The 12,965-nt window shown below is 42.6% G+C and overlaps 1 protein-coding gene across 6 annotated transcripts in view; it reads left to right on the forward strand.

Annotated features, from left to right (window-relative positions):
• TRPS1 (transcriptional repressor GATA binding 1) overlaps positions 1-12,965 on the forward strand; it is a 237,360-nt gene that overhangs the window by 108,444 nt on the left and 115,951 nt on the right. The gene's annotated exons all lie outside the window — the stretch shown is intronic.

The raw sequence follows: 12,965 nt of genomic DNA on the forward strand, positions 1-12,965 counted from the left end.
AACTAGTCATGTTAGGTCAGGATGGTGTGAATAGCCTATGGAAATAAGGTTGGAACTGGAAAAACAACATGCCTGTAATGCTGGTCTAGCGAAATGACAGTGTCACTTCTCAGTGTTTTAACGTTTGTCAACTGCATGTTACTCTCTTTGTCCCTCAGGATGGCAGAATTTCCTGCATCCATTCATTTCCAAAATAGAGATGATCTTTTCTTGATATCTCTCCCCCCCCCAAACCCCTCCACACACATACACAGCCTTCACTAGGTCTTATTAACAGATTGTATGCGTGAACACTTCAGGGTCTTGAATATTATTTCATTTTTCAGGCTCTTGCATTCTGTGCCTTCTTAGAAATAACAGAAAGGGGTGGGAGAGATTTCTGTCACTAAGTTGACTGCAAATTCCACAGCCAATGACAAGATGAAAAAGAAGCATTGAATGAGTGTAGAACACCCGTTTTTAAAAAATAGTGATGGTTTCTTGAAATGTGTTTGACATGTCCTCAGCTGAAGACAAGTGGATGTGGCAATTTTATTCAGCCTTTGTAAACTCCCACAAAAATGAGTTTGGAGTCCGATGCCTTTGAGGATTGTTATTAATTACAATTACACAATGCTGTTCAGTTTTTATATAGGTTCGAATTCTGTGGAAATCAATGGCATTAAGCAGCCACACTGTCTCTCAGCATTGCTGCTTTGATCTTTTTTCACATCATTCCCCATGAGGTGGATATGTAAAGCTGGGAGACCTGATGGTTGAGCAGGATCATGAACCTAGACCAGTGTTTCCCAAATGTTTTTGGGCAACGGCACACCTGTTTACTAAAAAAAAATCTCGCGGCACACCACCATTAAAGCCCCGCCCCGTGACGTCAGCGCGCAGCGTCACGCCGGGAGGGACGCACAAAAGTGAAAGTTTTTTCCCTCCCCCTTGCTGGGGAACCTCCAAGCTTTGGGGGTGGGAGGAGGCAGCAGAGCGAGGGACTGAGGGACGGCGGCAACTGAGGCGGCGGCGGCTGAGGCAGAGCTGGGAAGGGGGTTTCCAGGGGACACGGCAGCTCCTCGAAAGGCTTCTCTCAGCTGCGCTCAATCCGCCTCGGAGAGGATTTCCCCTCCGGTCCCATGCGTTCGTTTGGGGCATCGCTCCGGCTGCTCCCTCTCCCGCCGCGCAGGAGCGATGCCTCTCTCTGGCTTTCCCTCCGCGCAGGCTGAGGGAGGGAGGGAGGGGCGCGTGTGACCCGTCTCTGCTGGGAGACCAAACCCAGCGAGGCAGAGTCGCGCGGAGGCGCCCAGGCAGCGCTTCCGGCTGCGAGGAGGAGCGCCAGGCAACAGCAGGAGGCGCGGCCTCTCCTCGCCGCCGCCGCCCCGCCTCTCGCCGCCCGACTCGCCCGCCTCCCTCCAGGCATCTCGCGGCACACGAGGCAACGTCTCACGGCACACTCGTGTGCCGCGGAACACCGGTTGGGAAACACTGACCTAGACCTCTCAAGTCTTATCTCCAGAAATTCCAAGAAGAAGGATGATAACTGCAGCTGCAACCATCTGTTTGGACTTGAATAGGCTTTGAAAATGATGTGGGTAGCATTCAACTAAGCTTCACATAGTGCGGACCGATTGAAATTAATTAACGTAGCCAAGTTATGTCCTTTAATTTCAATTGATCTACTCCCCCATGATTTCCAGCTTATATTGTGAGATGCTCTAGTTAATTTTGCCAAACATTTCACTTGGCTCTTGGAATTGAATGCTGACTCAGGTGATTGACTCAGGGCTTTTACAGGCCCTCTGTCTGGTCTCCCTGTAGTTTTGGTGGAGTTTCTGGCAGTGAGACCAGGGATAACCGACATATTATCTGTGATATGGCAATATCCTCCTTCGATCCCCATAAATTGTGAGATTACAGTTCAGTATATTCATTGCTTTTTTTTTACCCAAGCCACTCAACCATGAAAACTCACTTGGGTGACTTGGGGTCAATCACCATCTGCCAGCCTAACCTACCTCACAAGGTTGTTGTAAAGAAGGCAAAAGCTAGAGAAAGAACCGTATGTACTGCCTTGGGCTCATTGGAGTATAGGTGAGAGATAAATGTGAAAAAAGTAAAAGAAAGTGACCCTGTGACCACCTGAAGGTAAGGAGAATTTGACTCCAGTATTCTAGAGCGCAGAGTGGTCCTCTAGGTGGTTTTGTACTCCAACTCTCATCAGCGCCAGCCACATTGAACAACAGTTGGGAAAGATGATGTTGTGGGGCACAGGATAGCCATCCCTGCAACACTACACCAAACCGAACGTTAGCCTCCTTCTTTTAACTTGTAGTTGTTAAAAAACAACAACAACACAAATGATACATAATGCATGATGTGGTTTAAACTAATAGCACCCCCAAATCAATCAAAGGGCACATTTTCTTTGTTTGGGAAATCTGTTGTTACAAGTCGTCAAACTATTTTCCTCTTGCAACGCAACAAGGAATCTTTCTGAGGTAACTGCTAATGAACATCAGATATTCCTATCTAACACAACAAAGGGGAGCATCTGGAGTCAACATAAAACATTATATATAAATATTTCAAAAAGCCCTTTGGAACCACGTAAATATAGGATATATTATGTCTGCCCCAGGCTTCCCTTAATGTGATGTACATGGTAATAAACTTACTGGAAATAGACTTTTCCCCACTTGCAGTGAATTCAGCTATACTTTTAAAATGCGAATTTCATTTAGAATGGCCTTGCCCCAAGAACCTCTGAGGTATGTTTGATGAATTTCTCACGGATGCTCAGCATCCATGCAGTTATGAAACAGAAACTATCAGTGAGGTCTTAAGGCTAATTGGTGTTGGATAAGTGTTGGGTGTGGACAGCAGTTAAAGGAGTATGAAGAGCTTCAAAAGAAGGACCCAAACAGCTACGTGACTGTCTTGGTGTGACTCACAGCGCAACCCTAACCAAGGCTACTCAGAAGCAAGTCTTTGTTCCCAGGTAAGTGCAGTTAGGACGGCAGCCTAAGTCGTTTTGATCTGGGATGTAGAAGGAATGCCCCACCACCACTTCAGTATGGGAGAACTGAACATTAAGTGTGTGTTTGGGAGCGGGGATGGGGGAGCACATAAATTCCCTGCCCTGGGTTGGCACAAATTATCAAGGACAGACTCAACTAAGTTGTGCTAGTGAAAGCGAAAGCAATGAGTCCTACTAACAACAGTGGTACTCCCCTCCCATTGCACCCTCTCCAAATCTTTTTGGGAAGGTTGAGAGAACCTCCAGAACATGGGAGAGGAATGTGGAGATCGGTTTTTCTGGCAAGCAAAAATGCTTCTGCTGGCAGGACAATCACCTTAGTGTGATGTTGCATTCCACCCACAGATTCAAGTTTCTAGAGTCTTTCTCTAACAACTGAAGGAAGTTTGGAAAACCACATATATGGAGCTACAGCAGACGACATAGATTGTGTCCTCCACTTCATCCATTTAACGTGTAGGTTGCTACCGTTTGGGGAGTGACCATAGCCACAGTGGTAGATGACATACTTCGAATGCAAAAGGTCCCAGGTTCAGATCCCTAGCATCTCCAGTTAGAAGGTTCAGCTGATAAGAAAGACATCTGCCTGAAAATATGGAGAGTTGTTGCCAACAATATATGGTTTCAGTGACAAATAGTCTGACCTCATACATGAGGAAACACATTATGTGGTGTTACATTACAGGCAGACTGGCTCAAGCCATTTTGCTGCCTGAGGTAAAGTACAAGAGAGTCTCCTTCCCAATTCCACATACAAAAGCCAACTGGACTGACAGTTGAATGTTGTTTCAACACTGATGACAAAATAGTATCTTCCAACAACCTGAGGCAGCAGGTCAGATTTTGGAGATTAGGCCTGGTAGAGACCATGGGGCAACTGAAGGAAGGGCTGGAGGTATATGATGAATAGCCAGTGGCTGCTGCAGCTGGTGGCCTGAGGTGATTGCCTCACTCTTCCTAAATTTGATTTCAGATTTTCAAAATGTTATATTCGGCACCCAGCTTAGAAGTTTGACATTTGCAATAAGTTTTGGCCTGAAGTCTTTTTGAGAAAGGTGCTCTGAATGCTCGTGGGGTTTTGCAAATGGTAGCAGGATTTCATTAGGAGAGGTCAGTCCATGTTTTATTTGGAGAATAAGCAGCCTGCAGGGTGTGCCTTGTTTCTCACATGTAATTCACATAAGGTCAGGAGTGGACAATAACATACAGCACAATTTTAAGCCTGTTCACTTCTCTTGCCAAAATATCACAAGCTATCATTGATTGTCCAGGCTAAGAGTCCCCCCCCCCCCTTTAAAGTATACTTTTGTTCTCTGGGACTGTATGTACTTCACTTTGGGACAAGGAATTCCCAAATACCTGTGGGAAGTCTACAAACAGGACAAATGGATAGTTGTCCTCTCCTGTTGTTCCTCAATTGCTAGTACTCAGATATAGCTTACATGTAGCCATTGATGACTATATCTTCAATGGAATATTCTAATCTCCTTTTCCAAGCTATGAAAATTGCTGAACATCACCTTAGCTTGTGCCAGGTTATTCTATAATCTTCACTGTGCACAACGTCAAGAAGTACTTCTATTCGTCCTGAATCTAACACCGTTCCGCTTTGTTAACTGCCTCCAGATTCTAGTGATATGAGGCAGGAAGAAAAACGTCTCTGTTTCTACTTCCTATATTCTTCCTTTTACTTGCCTTCCTGCTGCCAAACTAAGCAGCTTCCCCACACCTAAGAGAGGTGCTCCAAACTATTATTATTTTGTTAGTCCCTGGTTATAGTGGTTAAGAGCGATAGACTTGTAATCTGGGGAACCGGGTTCGCATCTCCGCTCCTCCACATGCAGTTGCTGGGTGACCTTGGGCCAGTCACACTTCTCTGAAGTCTCTCAGCCCCACTCACCTCACAGAGTGTTTGTTGTGGGGGAGGAAGGGAAAGGAGATTGTTAGCTGCTTTGAGACTCCTTCGGGTAGTGATAAAGCAGGATATCAAATCCAAACTCTTCTTCTCTTCTTCTTTCTGGCTCTATGGGAACTAAATCTGTATACAGTATTTTTAGTGTGCTCTCACTGTACATTTTTATAAAGGCATTATAATATTGGTAGAATAATTGAATTCTGGGAAGCTTAGTACTGTTCTAAGTAGGTGGGGCAGAGGGTTGACCTGAGTAGTAAAGAGGTTGTATCAAACAATGGAAGTGAATAATACTCTGTTGCACAAGTATAGTGTAGACCTATTTTGATTCGTTCTTAGTCTAGTGCAAGATCTTGAGTTAAAATACAAACCTGTGTTGCCTGTCATTAACTTATCTTCAAGTAACTTCAAGTAAATTTAAATGTTACAAATAACTCAATGCAGGGTTTACCACTCAAAGATCTGCTAATCTGCCCTGGAGCACCAGTCGTTCAAAGAGAAATTGCAACAAAGCGGGGGGGGGGGGGGTCGGGACAACTGTTCTTTGAAGACTTCACAAAACAAATGTTGCGAGCCCCTTCACTCCACTCATTCCACGTTGGTGGTTAAGTAACAAGCAGTGTTTTCCAAACTGATGGAGGTCAGCCATGCCACCATGCAAATAAAGCTTGAGAATATTAGACTGGTGTTCAAAATGGCGGAGAAAATATTCATGTACTTTATACGTAGCTTCTGAACTTAATGCATATTTTAAGAATACTACTGTTAAAACAAAGCTTGCTTTCGCTTTAAACACCTCAGAACCGAGAGAATCAAAGTGCATGATTTACGTTTACAGTATGTTTTTACCCTTAGGATGGAGATTATAACTTTTTGACTTCACTGTGGGTGCCAGTGTACAGGTGGAGAAATGGATTCTCAAGATTTGCAGCACACCCACTCCTAGAAATAAAACTCGATCACTGTGAAGCCACCTGTGCTTTATGGGCATGGATGGTGGAGGAGGCTGGCTTATTGGTGGTAATGGCAGGTGGCTAGGTTCCAGTTGGCCAGCTGCCATTTTGTGAAATTACATCACCTTTGTTCTTCTGTTTCTTTAAGCCTAAAGGTAGAAGAGCAGCATGGGAGGAAACTGTAGAAAAATTGAGGGTAAAACTGGAAGGGATCTGGTATTGGGAAATAATTAGGGGAGAAGCTAATTGAAGGAGAATGAGTGCTATATATCACCTCAGTCTTTCATTCATTTTTGTCTAGACTTGAGGTAAGTTATTTTTATTTAGTTCAGTAATCTCCATTTCAACCAGCCAGCGAGGAAGATTATAAGCAGGCTATGTTGGCAGCAGTATTTTGCTTTTTGTTTGTAACCAGAATACAGTGGTACCTCTGGTTACGAACTTAATTCATTCCGGAGGTCCGTTCTTAATCTGAAACCGTTCTTAACCTGAGGTACCACTTTAGCTAATGGGGCCTCCCACTGCCGTGCGATTTCTGTTCTCATCTTGAGGTAAAGTTCTTAACCCTAGGTACTACCTCTGGGTTAGCGGAGTCTGTAACCTGAAGTGTTTGTAACCCGAGGTACCACTATGGTATTCAGAGGTATAGTGCTTCTAACCATGGAAGATCATTTTAGCTGTAAAAGCTGACAGAAAGAGCTTCTCTGGACAGAGCTAGAATGGAGCAGGAAGCACAAGGTTTGAGTGGGTGAAGCTAATGGGAGTTTAGTAGGAGTCGCTTAGCAGGATGTGGGACTTGTTGGAGAATGTTTGGAGTTTGCCACTGAAGCCACCTACACATGACTGTACAATGATTTTTGTGTGCCCACTTGCTGTTGAGGGGCGGGAGACCAAGCTAAAAAATAATAATTATGAACCTCATTCACAGGTATAGTTTGTGAAATGGTAGGTAGGTCTTCCACCATTGGATTTTAACTACATGATGAAAGGCTTCTTTAGAGGAAATGATACTATACTTATTTGGTTTTGTGATTATTCACCTTGTAGTATGAAATGCCTTGTTATCATAGGTTTATCACTAATATCTGAACTTGCAGCAGTATGATTGGAATCATCCTTACTGCCCAGCCCATAAGGCTTTGAGTACTTTAGTAGAAATCAGTGTAGTTCCTTTCACTTCAATGGGACCATAAAAAAATCAAAGTTTGCTAGTTCCATGTGTTGCCCAACAGTCATTTGAAATATCTGTGTTCGTTACAGAGGATAGCAATACTATCCCCCCGCTCCAGTAACACATAAGATTGCTGTCACCACTTCCTTCAATTTATCATGTCTTTGTTCCCGTAAAGATGATACTACTGCAGGAATTGGGAAATCATAGGGATGAAATATGACATTATTGTGCACCCATAGGGTGGGGCGAGAATGGGATTAAGATGGATAAAGAAATTTGAGCAACTGTATCAATTAAATATATATGGAGTGCCTCTAATATAAATAAACCCTTTTGATTCTATGAAATAGCGTAAACGCCCATAAATGGAACTTGGATCACATTGTGATACCCAGTAGACATTGGAAAGACTATTCACATCTCTCCCTGCCCCTCCCAGCCTCCCACTCTTGCTGTTCCATAGGGATCAGCACACCTTGGAGGACCATAGTTAAGACCTACTTGTAACTTCATACATGCTTTTCGGAACTTGTTACGACAGAAATTCTCTGGATAAATATGCTTCTGACTGAGGAGGAGTAATCCAGACTATGATTGCTGTTGTGATATAATTATTCAAATATTCTTCTGGAAAGTAGGATGGAAGGACCAGTCTATTTCTGATGCATGTGTTTATTCATAAGTTCACTCTTGTTTCAGTTCTGAATTTAATTCATTTTTAATATAAAAAATAAATCCATATTTAAGTACATCTTTACTACATACTTAAATGTTATTTTATCACAAAATATGCACATAAATTCACATTCATCTCCATGCACACATTTCTAAACATACCTATCCTAAAATGCACTCTTTGAAACAACAACAACAAAGTGGACAAATGCAATTTTTTAAAACTGAGAACATCTGGCAAAATTCAGAAAATGTGAAATCAAAAGGGCAATTACCTTCTGATTCATGCTTTAATCCTGCAGGTGCAAATGAGATCAGTTTGCTTAAAAGATGCAGGCCAAATGAAAATATTAGGAAGAGCTACTTTCTAGAAAAGTGGCAAAGGTAGTCTTATATAGGCAGGCTGTACATCAACCTGGCTTTAGGCATGCTTTTGATATTGAAGCTGCCTTAGTTGTCCTAGGAGGATAAGAAATGCCTACTGGATCAGGCCAATGACCCATCTAGTCCAGTATCCTGTTCTCACAATAGCCAACCAGATGCCTGTGGGAAGCCAAAGCAAGAACCTGGTGATTCATCCTAAGAATGTGATCCTGTTAATTCTCCTGGAACTCTCGGCTGTATTTTATAATATAATTCAGAGTTGTATACTAGAGATGGGAGAGTTGCAGTGGCTCCACTCCTGCCATCCAAGTAGGTCATAGGGAATGGTTGCTTTGCCAAAGAAGAAATTATCATATGGGCCGCCGCTAAGTTCCAACTTGTTCCTTGTTCCTCATGGCTTTTTACACTACACGAAACCACTCTTTTAGGCTGTGTGGATATTTCAGGTGACATGCCATCAGTGTTTTCCAACAGCAGCAGCAGGTGAGTTGTTATCCTAAACAGGTGTGTGGATCAGTGACTGGCAGGACAAAGGTGAATTGATTGTGGCTCAGTCCATACAAGGCAGAAGTATTAATGCAGATTCTCTAGGATTGTCTCATTCTCCTTAGAGAAGTATTATTATTATTCCTCTGTCTGTATTGTCTCCTGCCCCCGCCCAGCAGCTTTGTTGACCAGCCTACTCATGTCTTCACTGGGCATAGCCAATCCACAGACTTTATACTTTCTGCTAATTACAGGTGCCAATGTGGTTCACTCCTACTCCTTCTGAAGCCAGATTGAACTTGGTCTTAGGTGCCTTGTTGAGCTTGGCCTACACAACAGGAGATAAGGTTCTCCATTCATGTCCTCATTCAACTGGATGTCCCGGTTGTTCACAGTCACATGTATGTCTGTAGTTTACTTCTTCCTTGTCATGCTAATGTGTATGTTTACTTCATGGCCACCACAAGCCCACCTCGATAGAATTGTGAGAGAGAAGGCAGCTACTCCAACGAATAGCTAATTAATCCTACAGCAAGCATCAAAGCACATCGAAAACAATGCTGCGTTGTTGCTTAACATGCAAATGCTTTTGTCTCACCCTCTTAAAAGAAGGGCTTAGGTTGTTCAACAAAATTCCACTGCTGTTATTCACGATACAATCGGAAAGTGAATTCTCAGGCTCCACACCCCAGGAAGTGATATGTTGCAGCCTCAAAGTTTGTATTAGAATCACCTAATTAGATACACCTAATGTATCACCTTTGATCAGGGTTGTAAACCCAGGAATTTGATGCAAGCCACAGCACCACTTCTTCTTCCTCCTCCTCCTCCTCCTTCTCTTCTATTATTATTGTTCAGCAAAAATGGTGAAATCAAAGCAAAGAGCTTTGTTGCTTTTCACTGTGCTTGGTTAAAATTCTATATTTCTGGTTGTAACTGTGTGTGGTTAGATTAAGGAATGGGCATGACAAGTCCCCCTCCACCCCCCACTTCCCTTTGCCACAAACCCACTGGTTTAGTGATTAGCCTACGAGCCCTTTGCATTGTGTTCGCAGAACAGTTCCCTGGCTGCAGTGCACTCAACCTTGACATAAATTTGAAATAAGTACTTTGTGAAGGGTTAGTCTTTTGTGCAGGGTGTGTGAGAAATCCTGCCTGACCAGGTTTGTTACAGAAGCCAGTGTCAAATTGCCTTGCCCCAAGTATTTCACTATCAGAGTGGGGGAGAATAACAGTGACAGAGGGGGAGGATTTTTTTTTCCTCCAGAGAACTTTCTCTTGGCTTCCAAGAAGATTGGAGGGGACTAAGTGAAGAAATATCAAGCGTTATGTTTGTATATATTTTTTATTTCCTTTATTATATTTCTGTCCCACCCTGACTTCCAAAGAGCTCAAGATGACACGCATTCAGCTATACGAAATCCCTTTCCTGATAATTTACAGTAGACAAGTACAATAGGTACGTATGTCATTCATAGAATCCACATTCTCTGTGTTTCTTGTCCAGGCTGGTTGGCTTTTAATTTAATCTATTTGATCATGCTGTTTGCCTGAGGTGATTAGCAACCTTTTCATGTAAATCCCAGTCAATCCCATAAAATGAGTTGATGATGGGGAAGGAGAATATTCAAGGGGTGTGTGTGTGTGTGTGTGTGTGTGTGTGGCACAATTTTGCTTTCGCTGTTGATGTCAACCCTGTCTTAGGAAGACTGATAAGGCATATGGTGCCCTTTTCATGCAGTACTACACCTCCCTTTTAAAAAAATAAAAATGAAAGAAAGTTATAGCCTTTGAAAGTGGAAACATATTCTCTTACTGCCTTGGAGGCCATGTGCTTGAAAAGCCCATTGAAAATATTTAGTTGAATCTTTGCTCGCACCCTAGGAGCCAAGAGAGGCTATTTCCAATTAGCCTTCAAAACTGAGTTTCCATGCACCCGTTCCTTTTTTCTTTTTTTAAAAGCAAACTTTATGTTAATTGGAGTTATGCATTTTTGAAAGCCTTTTGTGCAAACTCCGTCATGCATGGCCGTTTGATTGGCAAATGTGTTTGGCGAGACTTTGCATGCATGTGTACTTTCTCCATGGATTTATCCCCCCCCCCTTCTTACAGCTTTGCTGGAGCAAACAAAACTAATGGTAGTATTATGTGAAATGCAAACAGTGTTTTATATTTAAACACCCACCTCCCCAGCAATGAGGGATCTGAATTAATAAAGCACCAAAGTGCCTGGGATCCAAGGAACAGTGTGAGAAGCCAAAAGCAAACTCCTCTTTTGAGCAAAACAATCAAGAGTGAGTGGAACGTTTCAGAGCTGGTCCCCTCACAAGCTCGGAGTCTCGCAGGAGCTGTGATTTATTTAATGGAAGCATTGACTTCAGGGGGTTGGGCGCAGAAGGCCGAGGTGTTTCATTCCTTTGATCCTTTCATTGTCAACAGCTAGAATTATAGCTACTTTCCAAGACTAGCAAACTAGTGACAAACGCTCTTACACCTTTTAAGTACTGTGCCCCATGACAGCTAGTTCTTTCCTCATCAAAGGCTTGGTTAAAGGTTTTGCTCTCCACTACAAACACAAAAAAACCTCATTGAGTTGCCACTGCAAGAGATGATGAACCTTATTCCTTGACTCCTGGGAAACAGAGGCATATGATTTAGTCCCTTCTCCTTTCCAGCTATTTGTTTAAAATGCTTTCTGTGCCATGCCTCTTTCTCTGCCTAAATATGAATAAGGAAATTTTGGTCGCAACATTTTATAACTCTTTGCAATCTCACAGAAGTGTACGCTGCTCCAAGCTTAAATAAACGGTGTAACATTGCGTGCTTTTATCAATACATTCTATCATAAGTCCCCCACCCACTCCTTTCTACAGTAAGGTAATACTAACGTTCTGTGCGTTGGCTGTTAAGGAAATAGCAGCATTTAGGACTGAATGCACAGCTTTTTTGTTGTTGCACTGCTTGAGCACAGATCATGCAAAGATGAATACTTATGTTTGGCAACTGATTGTGAGTAATTCTCTGTGAATTCAGTGAGATAGGTTCAGTAGATTCACAGTAGATAGGTTCAGGATACAGATGCAAGCTTGGTGATAGAGTAGGGCTTTGATTACAGTGCTTCATTCACAATCAGATTTTATGAAACGTAGTTTAACACTTCACACTCACCCAAAGTATCCTGATCAGGAATACAGTCAAAGCTCCAGCTAAGGCCTGTGCAATTTGTGATCGACTTCATACTTTTGGGTAAAGTTCTCTCTCTGTCTTTAGTGATGGTGAAAGACTTTGAAGATTTGTGTTTCGAAGTCCCACTCTGCTTTAAAATAAAATAAAATAAAGGAAGCCTGACTCATATATGTAGCTGGAAGCTGCACAGAATACCATTTTGTTCAGTATATGTGATCAGACTTTTGATCTCCTTCCCCAAATAATTGTGTTCTTGAAGATTGCTTCATATTCTTCCCTTCATAACGCCAAACGGGCACAACTCTTGTTATGTTGGAAGACCAGACTTCAGGAGCAGATTTGACATTTGTTACTTTCAGGCAGAAACACGGGGATAGTTTTGCCTCGCAGCCAATGAATGCAGATGTATGGGACAGTGAATCAAAAAATGATGTTGGGTGGCTGCAAAAATGAGAGAGATAAAGGTCAATATTAGCAACTTGAATAAAAGAAACAAGCTACATTAATGAGCATGAATTGGAATGCTCAGTTCTCTTCAGAATGGCTGCACTGAGTACACCCACCAGGATTAACATTGTAAGGAATCCAGGCTGGGAAGAATGGTTTCTCATGATTTCCCCCCCTTTTCCTGTATATATGAGCTTGTATTTCAGCACAGATTGCCAGCATATATAACACCAGCTGGTTTTCACCGTGGAGGAAAAATAACAATAATGAAATACAAGTGGCAATTATTTATATTAATAGACTAAGGAGTGTAGAACAACCATAGCAACAAATGTGTGGGACTTTCGTTTTGACTTTTAATCAACATTTGGAATTATTAAACTATAAATGGGACATGATAGCAGCTTCTCTCAGCCAACACAGCACACACACCCCAACGCAACCCGAGCCAAGGTCTCCTAACTCCTTCATGCTGGTTCCCCCCCCCCCAAAAAAAAAATCATGGCTATTACCTGGCAGCTTGAGGGAGTATACACACACCACCCCCTGACTGCCCTGGATGTTTTTGAGGTAGCGGCCAACAATATGTCAAAACAACTGTAAAATCATGATTTTACATGCAAAAGCTCTGAGGTCCAATCCCTGAGATCTCTAGTTAAAAGGATTGGATACAATAGTGTGGGCTTTTTGGAAAAATATCCAGTCATCCTTTTGTGTTATATACTG

Source organism: Podarcis muralis, chromosome 8 (assembly GCF_964188315.1).
Source record: "Podarcis muralis chromosome 8, rPodMur119.hap1.1, whole genome shotgun sequence".
Lineage (NCBI taxonomy): Eukaryota > Metazoa > Chordata > Lepidosauria > Squamata > Lacertidae > Podarcis > Podarcis muralis.